General features: G+C 39.7%; 1 non-coding gene across 1 annotated transcript; it reads left to right on the top strand.

Annotated features, from left to right (window-relative positions):
• Positions 1–9,476: 9,476 nt before the first annotated feature.
• On the top strand, positions 9,477–9,583 carry LOC148297603 (small nucleolar RNA R71). The gene has a single exon (XR_015833307.1). It is a non-coding gene; the product is annotated as a small nucleolar RNA R71 (small nucleolar RNA).
• The last annotated feature ends 9,316 nt before the right edge of the window (positions 9,584–18,899 follow it).

The raw sequence follows: 18,899 nt of genomic DNA, 5'->3' as shown, positions 1-18,899 counted from the left end.
CGGGAAACAAAGTGAGAGACGTGTCGACAAGCAGCGGTCTCTCTCTCGGTCCCAAGCCAGAATTATTGGCTTCATAGGAAGGTGTGACGACTTTTGTTTCTCAAAAGTGCTGAAAGGCAGAACTGTAATTAAAGGGGTTGGGGACCAGGTGAGGTGACCTAAGGGGATAGGCCGTAAGGGCCGCGCAAAACGCAGAAGCGCCGTGTCTAGGGTTACGTAGAAACTAACTCTATAAAAGAAGAAGAGAAAGAGTTGGGGAAAAAACACACAAACGCAGAAACACACAACAGAGAAAAGAAAGAACAAAAGAAAAGAAAGTTCAAATGGCTTCTTCCTACCCATTCTCGCTGGATCTCAACCTAGCTCCACCGACTCAGACTCGGGGCCAAGCAGTGGCACCAGTGTGGATGCCCTACTTTGCCTCTGCACGGGGGCACGTGACAGTGAATGACTCGATACTGCTGGACAACGATGTTGCCCTTGGAGTTGCTAGAAATCTAGTAACTCCCAAGGATATACGGGTGCTGGGATCAAGGGATGACAACCGGGTCGTGAGCGATGCTCTGGCACTAAGCGTGCAAAGCACCGCAACAGTCGCAAGTGTGGGTCATCGCCTACTTGCGAAGTCCCATGAAGTGGAGGTGCTAAGAGGTCAGTTGGCGGCGGAGCGAAGTATGGTGGAAGAGTGCCAGAGTATTATTAAAAGTTTAAAAAGGGAAAGGGCAAGGATAGTGGAGGTGAATCGACACCAGCTAGAGGCGTTGCGGGAAGAGAACCAAAATCTCTCAAAGATGGTAAGTGTTTACGCCCATGACATGAGAAAGCAGCTGGAGGACCTGGACCAACCGGGTAAACGCAAGAAAACCGATCGCGAGAGTAGGTATGCTCAAGCTAAGAGTGCGATCTTTGGGAGCTCGAGTGATGAGCCCCAAGAGGCTGTGCGTGAAGCCCCGGAAGAGGATAGCCATAGGGCTAAACTCAAAGGTCCAATGGCCGAGACACCGAGCACTGTGAAAGAATAATTTCTAATGTATTAGTGGTGTGCCTGGTTGTCTTTGCCCTTTCCGTGTATTTGTTTGTTGTTTTTTTTTTTTTTTTTTTTTTTTGTTGTTTTTTTTTTTTTTTTTTTTGGTCAGAAATAAAAGAAATGAAGTTGCAAAAGAAAAAGAAGCACACTTCCCAAACAAAACAAAGACGACAGCCGAAAGGGAAAACACACTTCCCTAACTAAAATAAGACAAAGGTGATAGCCGAAAGGGGAAGGCAAAAACACAAAACACTAGAAAAACACGGAAAAAAGAAAAGTAAAGTGAAAGTTAATGTGCTCCCCCTTGAAGCGATTAGGTCGAGCATGCCCGGGAAATCCGAAATGGCGTTGGCTCTCCCTCTCATCTGCATATGTCTATTTAAGCCACGCCTCTGCAAGCGGAAGAGTACCCTGCAATTCTTTCTGCAAACTCAAGGAAAACCATCAAAAACATCCAAAGACAAAACAATGGCATCCACATGTACTCACCTTGATGATCTCAACCTTGAGCTGTCACTAGCACCACCAAATTCCCAGATAAGGGCTCCTCCAAACCCTATCTTCCCAAACTCCTCATACCACCATGGCTCGGCCTCAAACTTCTCTGAGGTGGTGCCGCGAAGGGCAGTAATGCCGGAGGGCATGACTGTCAGCAGACTGACAGTTGCAGATCACCTGCATGTGGCGCAGAGGTCTGACCAGATGGCAGTGGACGAGTCCCACAATCTAACCGTGCTCAACGCGGTCTCGGCCACAAATTTGGGCATGCGCCTACTGGCGAGAACACGAGAGTGCGGGGCACTGAGTGAGGAGGTGGCGGTCCTGAAAGCTCTGGTGGCGGACCTGCAGAAGCGGCTCTACAGCGCCAACCAGCATGTAGAGATGCTGTAGAAAAGGAACGAAGATCATGTAGAGCTGCTGCAGATTCTACAAGCAAGAACAGACAGAGGCAATTAGCAGAAGCCTCAGCTAGCTCAAAATGCAAAAGAAACAAGTGATTCATAAATTTATTGTTTTTTTTTTTTTTTTTTTTTTTTTTTTTAATTTATAAATTTGTGTGTAGAATCACATGTTTTGGAATGAAATAAGCATTTGAGCCAAAATTCTGAGTGCATAAACATAAACAACCTACTTCCCAAACTTATATGAAACAATGTTTATAAATGATGGAGATTTAATACTAAACAATGCCATATAGAAAAATTGGGATGGATAATCACAAAATAAAAGAAATAGTAAACAATTAAAAGTTGAACTAACAGTAAAAGTTGAAACAAACAAACTAATAACCGTCTCAAAATAAAACCCAAAAACAAAATAAATTAAAAGTTCAAAAGGGTACAAAGCTCAAAGTACTACTGATCATCATCAGTCTCATCATCATCATCACCATCAACATCATCACCATCAACATGTGCAGAGGTCCCGGGATGACCTGGCATCTGGAGGTGCGTCCAAATGGCGTCAATGGAAGTGCTCATATGTTGCATCTGCTGATACTGGAGCATCTGCAAGTCCCAAATGGCTTGGAGAGAGGGCTCCCAAGCAGAAGTGTCGACAGTGGGAGCAGGCGGGAATGGCTGGAATGAGGCCGGCCCGTGTGGTGGTGGTGGTGGCATATGAGGCGGCACTGGAGCAGGTGCGGGTGCAGGTGCATGTGCATGGCGCCTCTGAGAGATACTCTTGGACACAGAAGTGTCCGAAATGGGACCCATGGGCTCAACATATATATCAGTGGGGCGAGCCCGAACACCTGAGCGGTCACAAATCATGCTAACAAGGCAAGGATAATAAATTATGCTTTTCTTACGTGCACAAGCCTTCAGGCGTTCAAAAATGATGTCAACAACTGGTAGGATAAAAGTTCCCTCATGCAAAATTTGCAGGAGCTTGACCCCTACTGATGGAATTTCCGACCGTTGGCCGGATGGATAAATGTTGTGGCGCACAAAGCTCCACAGGATGGCAAAGTAGGGTGTCAACTTACCCTGAATGAGGACAGTCTTTTTAGTTTGAGATGCAAAGGCAGCAGGGTCAGCATAAAAAAGTGTTTCAGCTGCCCTTTGCATGTCAAAATCCTCACCCAAAAATTGTCTCCAATTAACAGTATTCTCTCTGTCACTTATTTGAAGAACCTCAGAGATAATGGAGGTGGATAGTACAATATTTTTGCCCCGAACCTTAAGGGGCACCTCTGCATTACGTCTAAGTTCTTCCCTAGGGAAAGCGGCATAAAACTCACGCACAATTGATTCATTATATTTTGCATAGATGTGAGCTAAGGGTAGGAGGTTTCGGTCCCTAATAAGGTGCCGGACTTGAATAAGTCCAGCGGTTTGGATGGAGGGACTAAGATCTAAGTTACGCTCAGTAACCACAGTGGCAGTGAGCATTGCCTCTTCCGGTTGAGGTGCACTTCGTGAAGAAGATGCACCCCCTCTGGTACCCTGTCTAGCTCTAGACATCTAAGGAGAAAAAAAACCAATATGCACAAAACAAATCAACAACAAAATTCATGCCACAATTCCCAAACATGCAATACGCCACAATTATACCAATATCAAAACCAAAATGCATGCACATAGCCAAAATTTGCCACAATACAAATATACACCAATTCGAACGAGTCAACAATTTAATCACAATGTAAAATACCACAATGCCACAATATTAATCATAATGCACAAATAAGCCAAAATTCCAAAATGTAAACAACATTCCCAACATTCAACCAAAATGACAAAATTCCAATAATAAACACAAATAACAACAACAATAATCAAATAAGAGATTGAGAGTGAGAAAAACATACCCAATTGAGGAAAATCACACCAAATGATAAACACAAGCCAAACCCAAAACAAAAACAAGAGAAACAACAAATTAGAAACAAAACAACTATAGGAATGCATTAGAGTAAGAAAATCAAAGAGAAAACACCAAGAAAAATTCGAAAATTACCTTGGTGCTACAGTAACCCTAACTGAAAATCACCTCAAATTGAAGAAAACACTTGAAATTTCAAGGAATAGATGCCAAAAACGGATTCTACTCGAAAAATTAAGTGAGAAAAGTGTGATTTGGGTTAGGATTAGGGTGGGTTGTGAGGGAGGTAGAGGGAGGGAGAAGAGAGAAGTCGAAGGGGGGGGGGGTGGGTCTGTCGCTGGGAAGAAGAGGAAGTGAGGAGAGAGAAGAGAGAAAGGAAAGAAAAAGACGGTTTTTAAAAAAATTTGCGACGAGCGACCGGTCGCGAGTGAAAAGCGACCGGTCGCTTTGAAGCAGATTCAATTTTAAGAAAAAAAAACGACGAGCGACCGGTCGCGAGTGAAAAGCGACCGGTCGCTTCGAAGCAGATTCAATTTTAAGAAAAAAAAACGACGAGCGACCGGTCGCGAGTGAAAAGCGACCGGTCGCGAGTGAAAAGCGACCGGTCGCTTCGAAGCAGATTCAATTTTTTCTGAAACTCCAAACGAGCGACCGGTCGCGAGGCATGTACGACCGGTCGTTCTCTCTCTCTCTCTTTTTTTTTTTTTTTTTTTTTTTTTTTTTGGGTTGAAAACTTTATTAAGGACTTACCTTCCCAACTCAGTTTTGCATCCCCGAATGTATATCAATGAAGTGAAGCACTTCATCTTCTTGATGCAAAGTATTTTCGTGGTAGATTTTCAACCTATGCCCATTAACTTTGAATTCCTTTCCTATGCCTATTGGTCGGATTTCAACTGCACCATAGGAAAAGACATTAGTAACAACAAATGGGCCAGTCCAGTGGGAACGAAGCTTACCTGGAAAGAGTTTGAACCTAGAGTTAAAGAGTAATACTCTTTGCCCTACTTCAAACGACCTTCTAATGATATGCTTATCATGAAACGCCTTTGTTTTTTCTTTGTAAATTTTTGCGTTCTCATAAGCATCATTGCGAAGCTCATCCAGTTCGCTCAGTTGTAACCTTCTGATATCTCCTGCTTCCTTCATGTCGAAGTTGTACTTCTTAATTGCCCAAAGGGCCCTGTGTTCAAGCTCAACAGGTAGATGACAAGGTTTACCAAAGATTAAGCGAAATGGAGACATACCGATTGGAGTTTTGTAAGCAGTTCGGTAGGCCCAGAGAGCATCGTTAAGGCGCAAAGACCAATCCTTTCGAGTAGGACCAACAGTCTTCTCTAATATATGCTTCACCTCTCTGTTAGAAATCTCCACTTGTCCACTAGTCTGAGGGTGATAGGGGGTGGACACCTTGTGAGTTATGCCATACTTCTTGAGTAGGGTCTCAAATGATCGGTTGCAAAAATGGGATCCCCCATCACTAATGATGGCCCTCGGTGTTCCAAACCTACAAAAGATATTGGCTCGAAGAAAGCTAAGAACAACTTTCGCATCATTAGTCTTGGTTGGAATTGCTTCCACCCATTTTGAAACATAATCAACCGCAAGTAGAATAAATAGATTTCCAAAAGATGAAGGAAATGGACCCATGAAATCTATTCCCCAAACATCAAATATTTCAACAATTAGAATTGGGTTTAAAGGCATTTGATTTCGAGATGAAATGTTACCCATTCGTTGACACCTATCACAAGATAGACAGAATTGTGATGCATCTTTGAACAAGCTTGGCCAATAGAATCCACTTTGCAAAACTTTTAAAGCTGTCTTCTTGGCTCCAAAGTGGCCACCACATGCGTTCGAATGACAGAATGTGAGTATGGACTGAGATTCGGTCTCGGGAACACATCGCCTAATCACGGAGTCCGAACAATACTTCCACAAATATGGGTCATCCCACACATAGGACTTGGTGGTTTTCAGCAATTTGTCCTTTTGACCTCTTGACAAATCCCTTGGTATATTTCCTGTAGCGAGAAAGTTGATAATGTCAGCATACCATGGGTCAGAAATTTGTAATGCAAAAAGTTGCTCATCAGGAAAGGATTCACGAAGAGGAAGAGTGTCTTCTTCGGTATTGGAGTTAGTGATCAATCGGCTAAGGTGGTCAGCTACCACATTCTCCGATCCCTTCTTATCTCTGATTTCAATATCAAACTCTTGGAGCAACAAAACCCATCGTATCAATCTTGGTTTTGCTTCCTTCTTTGCCAAGAGATATTTCAAAGCTGCATGATCAGTGAAAACAATTACTTTAGAGCCTATCAAGTACGAACGAAATTTCTCTAAAGCAAAAATTACAGCTAACAGCTCTTTCTCAGTAGTTGAATAGTTCAACTGAGCATCATTAAGGGTACGGCTTGCATAATATATTGCATGCAATCTCTTCTCAACTCTTTGCCCTAATACAGCTCCAACTGCAAAATCAGATGCATCACACATTAATTCAAAAGGTAAATTCCAATTTGGAGGCATAATGATAGGTGCAGTTGTGAGAAGAGTTTTGAGCCTTTGAAAAGCTGCCAAACATTCATCATTAAGATCAAAATTTGCATCTTTGGCAAGCAAGCTACACAATGGTCGAGAGATCTTAGAAAAATCTTTTATGAATCTTCTATAGAACCCGGCATGTCCTAAGAAGGATCGGATCTCTTTCACTGATGTGGGAGGTGACAACCCGCTTATCACATCTACTTTGGCTCTGTCAACCTCAATGCCTTGACTGGAAATCACATGACCTAAAACGATTCCCTGTTGTACCATGAAATGACACTTTTCCCAATTGAGAATTAAGTTGCATTCCCGGCATCTTTGCAAAACTAAAGACAAGTTGTTAAGGCATGAATCAAATGAATGACCAAACACACTAAAATCATCCATGAATACTTCAATAAATTTTTCTACCATATCGGAGAAAATACTCATCATGCATCGTTGGAAGGTGGCCGGGGCATTACACAATCCAAATGGCATACGCCGGTAGGCGAAGGTACCATAAGGACATGTGAATGTCGTCTTGTGTTGGTCTTCAGGAGCGATGGCAATTTGATTGTATCCTGAATAGCCATCCAAGAAGCAGTAGTAACTGTGACCTGCAAGACGTTCAAGCATTTGGTCAATAAATGGTAATGGAAAATGATCTTTTCGGGTGGCGGTATTTAATTTTCTATAATCAATACAAACACGCCATCCCGTTTTGACACGAGAAGGAATAAGTTCATTTCCCTCATTTCTTACAACAGTTATTCCTGACTTTTTAGGAACCACTTGGACCGGGCTTACCCACTTGCTATCGGAAATAGGATAAATTATACCCACATCCAATAGCTTCAGAATTTCTTTTCGGACTACCTCTGTCATGATTGGGTTTAACCTGCGTTGAGCATCCTTTGTGGGTTTGGAATCAATTTCCAGTAAAATTCTATGCATGCATCTTGTTGGGCTTATTCCCTTGATGTCCGCAATACTCCAACCAATTGCTCCCTTGTGTTCTCTTAACACTTGCATCAACTTCTGTTCATTTTCCACATTGAGATTGCTAGCAATAATCACGGGCAATGTCTCTGTTTTACCTAAATAAACATACTTCAAGTGGGATGGCAATGGTTTGAGCTCTAACTCGGGTGCCCTGTCAAGAGAAGGAACAAGCTTTTCAGTATTGACTGGCAAAGGTATAAAATTTGGAGTGTACTTACGTGGTATGGCTGGACATGCATCAAGGAATTTCACAGCCTCAAGTAACTCATTATCAACAATTTCAGCAACTGTCAACACCTTTTCTAATGAATCTGTACCATGAGTACTATTAAATGTATTTTGCACAATATGACACAATGTATCAATACGAAAACATTCATGTTCATCATTGGGGAGTTTGAAGGCATCATAAACTTTGAACTTTATTGTTTCCCCTTGAACTGTCATTGTCAATGTTCCTTGTCGAACATTGATCACAGTATCTGCAGTGGCCATGAAAGGGCGGCCAAGAATCAATGGAAGATCCGCACCCGGAATAGGAGCTTCTTCCATCTCTAGCACCAAAAAGTCAGCTGGTAAGATGAGATCATTTACTTTCACAAGTACATCTTCCAAAATTCCTCTTGGATATCTCACTGATCGGTCCGCCAATTGAATGCTAACAGAAGTTGGTTTAAGATCACCTAAGTTAAGGGCTTCAAAAACAGAATAAGGCATCAGATTAATTGAAGCACCTAAATCAAGTAAAGCTTTGTCAAACAATTTATCTCCAATTATGCAAGGAATTGTAAAACTTCCTGGATCTTTCAATTTGGGAGGGAGCTTCCTTTGCAAAACAGCAGAAGCTTTTTCCGTTAGTGCAACCGTTTCATGATCTTGGAATCTCCTCTTGGTGGTACAAAGGTCCTTCAAAAACTTTGCATAACTCGGAATTTGCTTGATTGCATCCAAGAGAGGAATATTGACTTGCACTTTTCTGAAGGTTTCCAATATTTCCTTGGCTTGTTGAATTTTTTTGGAACTCATAAGCCTGTGAGGAAAAGGAGCACGTAAGATTTCTTCGTCAGTAGGTTCACGACTTACCTTCTCCTTTCTTGCCCTTCTTGCAAGTTCATGCTTTGGGATCCACTCGGATGAAGAAGCTGCTTGCTTATCTTTCTCTTTGTTGCTTTCATCCTTTTCTTTAGGCTCAGCCACTTGTTCAACCTGCATGTCATCAACATTGTGAATCAAATCTTTAGAACCATCAATTTCACCAATTACCTTACCAGTTCTCAAGGTAACTGCTTGAACATGCTCACGCCCAGTTGGATTAATCTCTGGTTGGCTAGGCATCATACCAGGTTCCCTTTGACTCAAAGCTTGAGCAATTTGCCCCACTTGATTTTCTAGATTGGAAATGGCCTTATCCGTTTTCTGCATGTGGGTGTCATTCCTCTGCATGTAGCTTTTTGTCTCAGTGATGAAACTATCTGTGTTTCTAGCCATGGAAGCAACAAGTTCTTCCAAAGATTTTCCTGTAGATTGTGGTTGAGGTGGTGGTTGTGGTGGATTGTAGTAGTGCATTTGACCATGAGGTGGGCGAGTATGTTGTTGACCTTGAGGTGGTTGAGTTGGCCCTTGTTGAACATTCGAATTGTCACTCCACCTGAAATTTGGATGATTTCTCCACCCCGGATTGTATGTTTGTGAGAAAGGATCATTCTTAGGCCACTGATTTCTCTGAAATGAGCCCACTGCATTTGCTTCCTCATGTGCCAAGGGACAATCCTCAGTGTCATGACCAATTGTGGAGCAAAATGCACAAACCTTGGATGATCCCGGTGCCAATTTCTTCACCATGTTGGTTAGGTTTGCAATCTGAGCTTCCATACTAGAAAGGGTACTTACATCATAGGATTCCCCTTTTCTGACTGGTCTTTGCCTTGAATTATATTGGCGAGCATTTGCAGCAACAAGATCAAATATTGCTCGCAGTTCTGTTGGAGTCTTGGTCATTATAGTTCCTCCTGCAGCTGCATTCACATTGTTTTGGTCCGCTTCAAAAAGTCCTTCATAGAAGTGTTGCATTAGAAGCCAAGCTTGTATGTTATGATGCGGACAAGTGATTAGAAGTTTCTTGAAACGGTCCCAATAATCCTGGAAGCTTTCTCCCGGCCTTTGCAGAATTCCTGTAATCTGACTTCGGAGTTCATTTGTCCTTTGTGCTGGGAAAAAATGTTGCAAGAACTTTGTAGCAAGATCCGTCCATGTTGTGATGGAATTTGGAGGTAGATAGTGAAGCCATTCCTTTGCTGTATCCTTCAAACTAAATGAGAAAAGTCTCATTCTTATCTCATCACTACTCATGCCTTCGATCTTTATTGTGGAACACACTTCCTCGAAGTCTAGGATATGTGCATTAGGATTTTCTCCAGGATTTCCCAAGAACTTAGGCAATATGTGTATCATGCCCGATCTCAACTCAAAGTTTTCCAAAGTGCTTGCGGGATATACTATGCAAGATGGTTGTCCAGTTGTTGGCGGTGAAGAGTATTCTTGCATAGTAAGTTCCGCATTTGCAGCTGCTGCCGCCATTGGTGAAGGTGGAGGTGACTCGACTTTTGGTGAGCTTGGTGATGATGAAAATGGCGAGAGTGAAAAAGGCAATGGAGTAGACACAGCTAGTTGGATGTTCCTTTCTCTCAAAGCTTGAGCTTGGATATCTTCTACAGTGCTATCTAATGAAATATCCAAATTCAGAAGGGACATAAGCAAAATGTTCCTGCAATAAGAAGAAAACAAAAACAAACTCAAATAAAATGAAATGACAAACAAAGAAAAAAAATGAAAATAAAATTAAGTACTCTAAATATACTCAAACAAAACATATAAGCAACCGTGCCAGTTCCCCGGCAACGGCGCCAAAAATTGTTGCATTCCTAAAAGGACACAATTTAATGTGCAAACAACCAATTAAAAATACCCGCAAGTGCACGAATCTATCGAAGTATAGATTGTATAAGTACGGGGTCGATCCCACGAAGAACTTGTCGGTTGTCTATAAGTTCTAATTCGAGTACAAAAAGAACACTTAACTAACACACCACAATGCACAAATGAAAATTTGAAACTAAAAAGAAATACAAAAGAAACAAACAAAACAAAACAAAAAAAAAGAATTGTGCTGTGAACAGTGACCAGCGACCGGTCGTTTGTTAAGAGCGACCGGTCGTTTTTTTGTCTGGCGACCGGTCGTGAGGTAAAAGCGACCGGTCGTTTTAGTACAAAGTCGAAACTTCAGAATTGTGTGCTGAGCGACCGGTCGTGAGACACTAGCGACCGGTCGTTCTTGGGCAGAGTCGTTTTCTCTGTTTTTCCAGTTTCAACCTCTATCCAGTGTTTTGCCTATAACTTTCCAACCGTACGTCCAAAATTCACGTTCTTTATACGGTTGAATTCAGCACAGAAAATGGAAGAACACCACGCGGACCAAAAGTCCAAAACAATTACGGAAACAAAAAGAATTTAGTAACAAAGACACGTAACGTGTCAAACACGCAACTCACACACACATTGGGGGGGGGGTTTTGATTTGTTTGAAGTAACCTATTTCTATTGCATGAAAGTAAATGGACTTTGAAATTAAATGAGAATGGCGGAGATGAATTATCAAGATGTGAAATCAAAATGTAACAAACACTAGGGTTTCGGAATCCACCCTAAACAATTCTACCCAAGTTCATGAATACTCAAGTAATGAACTCTAAACGTGTTGATGAAGATGTTCGCAATCAAGACCATGGGTCGTGGCTCAAGACGCATTGATTCTCTCTAATATACGTAAAGTGCATGGTTCGTGCTACAATACTTGTGCCCTCCTCATAACCGAACCTAGGTATGGTTCGTACTTCGATTCAATTACAAGGAGAACCCATTAAGTTCAAAGAGAATATGAACATCACAAGAATCCTAATAGCATGGTGTTTACATTAGGTATTCAAGAAACCAATTCACATGGATGATTCTTACTTCATCCATTTATTGCTTAGGATAACATGAGGATACACATAATCCCAACAATCTCAAGAAGCATGCTTTCAAAGGTGATCAATCAAAGAAGAACATACATCAAGGATAGATTAATTTGGTGAATTGGAATTCATCAACAATATCTAGAAATTCATACACTCAAGCATCAAAACAAAAAGGTAATCATGTTTAGGGCTTCAACCTAAGCCCTAGCTATGGAGTTTAGTTCCTCATAATCATTTCAAACACAAATTCAAAATGAAATTAGAAAGAGTTTACAGATTTTCAGAAAATGATGAAAGCTTCAAGATCATCAATGGTGGAAGTCTTCTTCTCCACTTTTCTTGACTGCACCTTGGCTTTCTCCTAGCTCCAAGCTCCAAAATCTGCTCTCAATTGTGTAGAATGAATGGAATGAATTGGCCACCCACGTTCAAAACCTCTCCCACTTCAGATTGCAATTAACTTTCCATTGCCCATCAATTTCCAGCTCACAAATATAATATAAAACTCATACTTTAGTTAAAGCCTTTGCCCTTGTCCCCTTTGCCATGATGAAGCCTTGACTTCACAAAGATGCCAAAAGCTTCAGAAAATATCTCATTTGCAAAGGTAATTCCTTGTTACCAAGAGTTATGGTAACAAGAAATTAAGATGACACAAAGGAGGTAAAAGCTGGCCAAATCCGGATTTCCAGAGCTGTGGTAACATGCTGGATTGGTTGGATAGGCAATACTTGTCCAATGGAGCTCAAATTTGGATATGTTGTAGTTAACATCCATTGGAACAAGTCTCATGAAGATCATGACCTCATCCGAGCACCAGAGCATGTTGATCCCAGGCCAAGAAGTTGACCTACGAAAATGAACAAAAACAGAATTTATGACTAATAATGCACTTTTAGCTCATTTTCATCCCAACCAAGGTAAAACCTATTAAAACACAAAAAAGAAGTAAAAAGCTATAAAATGTCAAGAACTAACTCAAAATAGTGGGTGAATAACATGAAAAATCATGTGTAAAAATGAACCGAACATAGCCAAAATTAGTTTGTCTTTAAGCTCATATTCCTCATATGCCAATCAGCCCTTAACATGCATGGATTGCAACAAATGTTATCTCTTGCTATCTTAACCTACAAAACACACAAACATAGGTAAGTGACTCAAAATAAAGAGAAACTAAGCAAAATCACTAAGTAAAGAAGGCATGCAAGTGTATGAAATTATGGACTTATCAAAATAGAAAATGAATTAAAAGCACAAGTTTAACTCAATAACATAACCAAATCATAAGCTAGAAGGGTACAAAATGATATACAATTATGAACCGATCAATGTTGAAGGTGAGGACCCTCAGTATGTAAGAGCATTCGGTAAATAAATGGACATGCATACAGAAGACAAATGTACGTGGTTCACCCGAATAATGGGCTACGTCCACGGAGAAGTATGTTCTCATTATGATAATGTGTGTATACATTGTACATAGGGTTAGACCCAAGGGGAAGAGGAAGAATACCGAAGGCTGAAGGCAAATGTTGAAGGCCGAAGGCTGATGGCCGAAGGCTGAGGATCTGGCTGATGGCCGATGATCTGGCTGATGGCCGATGATCCGTGGGTTTGTAAATGGGCTCATGGGTAAACCCGTGGGGCCCCAGTAGCCTGCCCTCTCCTCCTTTCTTTCTCCCCTCCTTTCCTTGAAGGAGAGGGGTCTTCTTTTATAAGTGAGGAAGAGTCCCCTCCTCTTGTGTTTTGTCGATGTGGGACTCCCTTCCCTTTGGCTTGGGAGTGTTTGGGAGTGCTTGGCCAGATATTGTACAAACACATAATATGGGTTTCCTTGTGTATGTGTTTTTTTTGGACAAATCCTTGTGTATGTGTTTGTCTATGCTTTATTTAGAAAATTCATACTCGCATGGGTTTCTGTGATATGGAAATGATATTGAACATAATTACTCCAAATAATTGTTATAGACCATCATACTTTTTCTGTTTTAGATTTTGTTTAATTCATTTAGTTTATGTTGTTGGTTTGAACCTAGGTGCATATGTTGTAAGCTAAATTATAGATGTGACTCTCATAATGGCACTTCTTCCTTGTAGTATCATTTAAATACTACATGTAAGACATCTCAATTTAAACTAATTTTATGTTATTTTGTAACATTATTTGCTATTTTATTATGTATTTTTCATGTTTCTTTGTAATTTTTATACTAGGTTATTTGATTTCATACTTGGATGAATTAGATTATTGTTTTTTTTATAATCTTCTACATGGAGAATTTGAAGTATTTGTTCAGAAACTTATGTTGTACATAATTAGTATGTTTTTTGTTAAACGGTGCTATTGGCCTACCGAACCAACCCAAATCAAATATTTAGTTAACCGATCCAAATGATTAAAGGTCCTAATATTCGGTTAACAAAAGAGAAATTAGCCTATCGAAAACTTCAGTACGGTTAATGGAAGAGCCCTCTACCGTTTTGAACCAATTCATGCCAGGCCTAGCTCACATGTATTTGATACCCGTGGCATTTTATGTAATTCATGAAGTTTTTAATGTCAAAAATTACGCGTCTTTTGCCTAATGTCTCCCTTTGAATATGCAGGAATAGACGATAAACTCCCCTTTATGTTTTCAGAAGATGAGATGAGAGGCTAGTTAAAATGCTTAGCAGAAACATGTGGAGGGCCTAATCACACCGTAAAGTAAAGCACCCCAATGTACAACGACATCGATACTCATCATACGACATCCTCCATCACTCAGCTCTCCATCTCTAATGGCAATTGCAGCTGCTGCTTCTCTTCCCTTCGGTAAATCACGATCATATGACTTTCTTTCCATTTGGGTTTCTGTTTTTATTTTAATTTAGTAGGATCACGCCTTACTGGGAGCTGAGAGTCGATGAAACGGCAATATGGGAAATACCCAGTTTGATTTGCATGCCTTGGCAGAAACCCATTTGGATTTTTGTCACAATTTTCGTAGAAAAAGCTTGGCTTGAGTGGTTGTATCAGCTTTCTATTGAAGGATCATAGTTGTTGAAGAAATACCCACATGCAAAAAAATGATTGATTGTAAGTGCTAGTTTACTGGGACTGAGAATTGATGAGAATATGAGTTGATTCTTGGTTTGGTTATCATATTTCACCCTTGCTGTGAGCATATACAAGCAAAAACAAAAAGATAAAAGAAAAGAAAGATAATTGTAATATTCAGATTTTAATGAAGAATAAGTTTATATTATTGAAATTTCGATTTCTTGCTGATTTCCTCTAGTTTTCCTTTAAATTTCTTGGCAATTAGTTTTAATCTTATGTTGGACTATTGATTTATTTAATTTTTGTCTTTTAGCCTCTCGGGTTTTTGTTTCCATTAGCTCCTCCTGCTTGGAAGCTTCAATTTTGCGGCGCTCGTGACATTTTTTTTCTTTTGAAAATTTTTAAAATGGATTTTTCAGGTTCTTCTCATTGCCATTCGTGCCATGCAGAAAGGGTTTGTTGTTCTACAACACATGGGATCTCAAACAGTTGGATGAAACCTCCTTCTGATGGTCGAAGAGCCCTTGATCTTCCAGGCGTAAGGTGTACTTTAGTTTAAAATTGATTGATCTTATCAATATATATGGTGGCATTATTATTTCTACAAAATATGTGGAATATTTGGGTTTAGTCTGTGCTGAGTATGATATGCCTTTAATAGGATAACTATTAGCGGTTGCCTGAGTAAGGGAGGGAAAGAAAAGAATACCTTCCTTCAGATGAAAATAGTTCTGCTTGAATGAACGTGAGTAACCTTTTGCACCGACCAAGAAACATGATTATATTTTGCTTTGAACTTTGGGTGCACATACAATTCTTATTGGGGTGAATGTAGAGTTTCTCAGCTTTCTTTTCTTCTCCTTTCCTTCATGTGATCACTGCACTCAGATATGATGTTTACAGACAAGACATGAGGAATTTAATGTTCTAAATAAAAATTATAGAAATTTTTTTTTCGTCAAAAAAAAAATTATGGAATTATGAGAAAGATGTGTGGGTGGTAACTTGACGGGGGATTTTTTTTTTCTTTTCCAACCATTACCTTCACTTTTCCCCTTTTTTTAGCTATTAATTTTAGATTGAATTCAAAGTTTATTTTACAAAATTTATGTTCTGTTAGGTCAAAAGTTTATTTTTTCTATTATAGTTTTAATTGCAGGAATCCATTACTTGGATCAACCCAATTCCACTGGCTGTCTATTGGACATGACCTTTGCCTTTCCAAAGTTTTGGTTGCTGCAGATTACTCAGATTCTGTTCCTGATTCCTCTAGTTATATTACTAACCAAGGTTATCATCCTCTTGAAGAAGTGAAAGTCTGCAAAATGGTCCGGGACACCAAACTCACTTCTGCTGAAATAGCACGAACAACAGTTGAGGTCTCTGTTTTTGATACAGCTGTTCTATTAATTTTAAAATTTGAGTACCAAAAAAGTCAGTCAGTTGGCATATGGATGATGACCTGCAAGTATCGTTTTGAGGGACTAATTAGCTAGCATCCACAATTGAAGTACTTGGTGTTATTACCATGCATGGTTAAAAGTTTCCTTTCTGCCTTAGGCGAACTGCAGTGCTTTGCTGGTGTTCCCGGGGAAGATACACTGTGAACCACATGAACAAATTTCCTGGGCTGATTTTGAATATGTTATCGACGACTATGGAGGTCTTTTGATGTTTATTTTGAAGTGCATAAGTCAATGTTTTTATGTGTACTTTTTTCTTGATTCTGATTCCATCTTGTTATTCTAATTATTTCTGTAGATTTATATTTTGAAATTTTTGATGATGCAAACTTGTTAGAGGATCCTGCAGCAAGTAACCCTGTGGTGAGGATTTGGTTGCTTTAATACTTTTTCTTTCCATTCATTTTAATTCCAGATGTTTAAGTTTAGAAGCAATGCCCTCAATTACACTGGAAAGGGGGAAAAGGATTAAGTGATTTTATGAACTTTTCATGGGTGCCCATTTTTGGTGCCATATCCTCCAACCTCTCTCTGTCTCTCTCTCTTGCTCTTTCTTTCTTTCTGTTGTGGTACTTGTTAATAAGTTTCCAACAAATTAATATTTACTCTCTCTGTGTGTGTACAGCTCATTTGCTCGTTTCGGCTTTCAAATAACGTAGTTTGCATGCAATCAAAGTAATTTTTTTAATTTTCTGTTGACTGCTATAGGCAATTGCATGAAAATGAGCTAATCCTATGACATTATGAGATTTGGATTTCAATATTTATATTTTAATGCGTTCATGGATGTATTTAGCACTTTAGACTGCAGCAAAGCAGTACAGTAGTGTGGGAACATTTGTATGTTGACATCTATATCAGCTTAGACAGTTAAGACTTTAGTGTAATTGATATTGTTTACTTATTTTTTCATTTTATCTCCTTTTTCTTTTATTATGCTTTTGTGCTAATTGCAAAATTGATTTCTAATATGAGTGTTTGCCCTCAGAATGCTTTGTTTGGGATGGATATCCCTACATATGATGATGGAAGAATAGCTGGTGAGTTCAACATTCTAGGTGGTGGAAATAGTGATGAAATCCCTTTTGATGATGATTATCTCGAGGTCAGTAAAGGCAATTTTGTTTTCTAGAAGAATATGACAGTCTCTCTTTTATTTAAGATTGGATTTGGAGGTTCAACAAACATAGATGGAATAACAGTGATTAGGTTAAAGAAAAGATATTAGATTTTATTACTTTGTTGGTCTGCAGACCAGAAATAGACAAAGAAGATGGTAAAAAATATGAAAAATATGCAAAAGAAATTCCTAGCCTCATCTTGATGCTTCTGAGAGGCCTTGGGCTCGAAATTATTAGCAAGGAAATCCTTTCCCGCTAGGAGAAAATAAACGCTAAGTAAACTTTTAAATACTTTAGAGTTTCCATTTCACTATCAATTCGATGTTTATATAGATAAGAGGGAAGCGGGTAGACATTGTATCCTGCCAAAGACCATATAAATTCTAATAAGACTGGATGGCTAACTTTTCCCCACTTATAAACCACGTTTTTCCTTTGATGACTTAGAAGTTTTATTTTCTGGATTACTATCTCTTGGTCACATATTCTGACATTGTACATTGTAGATTTCTTTTCTTTTCTTTTCCCTATTTAATGTCCTCTCCCGTCCCACCATCTTTCATCCTAGACTTTTCTCATTACCTTCGTAATTATCCATGTTCAAGTTGACGTGCCTCTTTTGGTTAAAATAGGTTGTAGAATCTGAAGTTTCTGATGTTCTAGACTGGGGGTTGCCAGATACTTCTAGCTCGATGCATCCTATTTATTTCGCGAAGTGCTTGACAAAGGTGATTATTTGATGTACCTCACTCGCATGAAACGGTGGTCAGAGGAGGGAGAACGAGCTCCGTGAAATTCCGTCAAAAACTGTCCAAACAGCACTGTTTCGTGGCGGTTTCCGTCGATCACGACGGCGGATCGAGGTTGGGATGGGCTGGGATTGGAAGAGGGAAGTGTGGTGGTTCTAACGGGACCGGTCTTGCTTGAAATGGTCACTGGAGTTGGGAGAAATCACCCTTAGGGCTGGGCGCGATCCGGTTCGGCCCGGTTGAAAGCTTAACTCGAAACCGAAACCAATACTGTTCATCTAGTCCGGTCCGGTTTTTTAAAAAAATAGAAGAAAAACCAGATCAAGCTGAACTGTCTGATTCGGTCCGATTTTCCGATTTGGGCCGGTTTATTTTTTTTTTTAAATAAAAAAATTTGTTTCTTTGTGGACTTAAGTAGCATATAAGACCCTATTCACATTCCTATAAAAATTTGGCCTAAAATAATTTCTACATGCCATCTTAACTTCCAAATACAAAACATGGTCATCCAAACCAAACATACAATCTTAAGAATTATATCTCAATGTAAAAATTAATAATTAAATTACAAACCAAATTTGAAATTTGAAACATAAGCCAAAAATTAACATATAACACCAACGAAGGCTTCACATATTAAATTATCACTGGAACGAAGGACTTGAGTTGGTATTGCTGCACCTCTGACCAAGTTGACAAGGAAAGATGTGTCGTTCATCTAGAATGAGGATTGTGAGAAAGCCTTCAATGAACTGAAGAAGAAATTGACTACTGCTCCGGTGTTGACAATTCCCTCGGGAGGAGGAGGATTGGTGATTTATAGTGATGCGTCTCTTCAGGGTTTGGGATGTGTGTTGATGCAGAATGGTAAAGTGGTTGCTTATGCATCTAGACAGCTGAAGGTGCATGAGAGAAACTACCCTACACATGATTTAGAATTGGCTGCAGTAGTGTTTGCCTTGAAAGTTTGGAGGCATTATTTGTATGGCGAGAAGTTTGAACTCTTTTCAGACCATAAGAGTTTAAAGTATCTCTTCTCTCAAAAGGAGCTGAACATGAGGCAAAGGAGATGGATGGAACTCATAAAGGATTATGATTTCACGTTGGAATATCA

This window comes from Prunus avium, chromosome 1 (assembly GCF_965620075.1).
Source record: "Prunus avium chromosome 1, drPruAviu1.hap1.1, whole genome shotgun sequence".
Classification (NCBI taxonomy): domain Eukaryota; kingdom Viridiplantae; phylum Streptophyta; class Magnoliopsida; order Rosales; family Rosaceae; genus Prunus; species Prunus avium.
The sequence above is the reverse complement of the archived record's forward strand: the minus strand, read 5'-3'. Positions and strand labels throughout refer to the sequence as shown.